This window comes from Branchiostoma floridae, chromosome 2, assembly GCF_000003815.2.
Source record: "Branchiostoma floridae strain S238N-H82 chromosome 2, Bfl_VNyyK, whole genome shotgun sequence".
NCBI lineage: Eukaryota > Metazoa > Chordata > Leptocardii > Amphioxiformes > Branchiostomatidae > Branchiostoma > Branchiostoma floridae.
The window spans coordinates 9,245,272-9,246,556 of record NC_049980.1 but is presented as its reverse complement, the minus strand read 5'-3'; positions in this window follow the sequence as shown (position 1 = coordinate 9,246,556).

Below are 1,285 nucleotides of genomic sequence, written 5' to 3'. Positions count from 1 at the left end.
AACTTGTTGACGTCCAAATTTGATAAGGATTGTGCAAAGCGTTCGTCCCCTGGGAAGGGGGGCCCAAAAAGTCCAGGGCTCACCGAGGTATTTTGGGCCCCCCTCCTTAAATTTCCAAAGCTAGTTCACAGACCGCTTTTTCTAGTAAGACATTAAAGTACTTGTGGGGAACTTGTTGACGTCCAAATTTGATAAGGTTTGTGCAAAGCGTTCGTCCCCTTGGAAGGGGGGCCCCAAAAGTCCAGGGCTCAACCCAGGGCTAGTCCAGGGCTCACCCCGGTATTTTGGGGCCCCCCTCCTTAAATTTCCAAAGCTAGTTCAAAGACCGCTTTATCTAGTAAGACATTAAAGTACTTGTTGGGAACTGTTGACGTCCAAGTTTGATAAGGATTGTGCAAAGCGTTCGTCCCCTGGGAAAGGGGGCCCCAAAAGTCAAGGGCTCACCCCGGTATTTTGGACCCCCCTCCTTAAATTTCCAAAGCTAGTTCACAGACCGCTTTTTTTAGTAAGACATTAAAGTACTTGTTGGGAACTTGTTGACGTCCAAGTTTGATAAGGATTGTGCAAAGCGTTCGTCCCCTGGGAAGGGGGGCCCCAAAAGTCCAGGGCTCAACCCAGGGCTTACAGAACGTTTTATCTAGTAAGGCGGATATCTGCGCAAACCTATGATCATAAGAAAAACAGTTTATTTTTAGAAAAGATTGCACGGACCATTTTCCAACATAATTTGGACTCCAGAATGTCATAATGTTGGCCCTCAGTACAGATACACATGTGACGACAGGCTTGTTTCTGGTGCCAGCCAGTGTACATGGGGAATGTCCTTGTGGGCCATCGTAGTTTTTAGGCCACGCCCCCGCATGCCAAATGTTGGTCACGTGACCAGGGGGGCCGCAGAATTCTGGGGGGCCCCAAAATTCTGTAACACCGGCTACAAGCTCTGGCGGTCAAATCTCAAAGGACAGCTAATCAGACAGGCTGACAGAAGCAGGTCGGTGCCTTAGCACTGGGCCGGGTAAAGCAACCCAAAGCTGACCAGCGGAGAATGGTACCCAGGCTACGACCATCACAGCTTTCAGATATTCTGTACTCCGATGCGTTTATGATCATTATCGCTATTACAAATATCACTGAAACTTTTGGACGTACTAGTATCCTCTCATGGCCGCGCCACGGAAATGCATTCGATATTCGTAGAATAGCATACACCAAGTTCAGTTAATGCCTAAAACAAAGAAAGCTTTTTTTTGATGCACATATGGATAGATAATCGATAGATAGATAG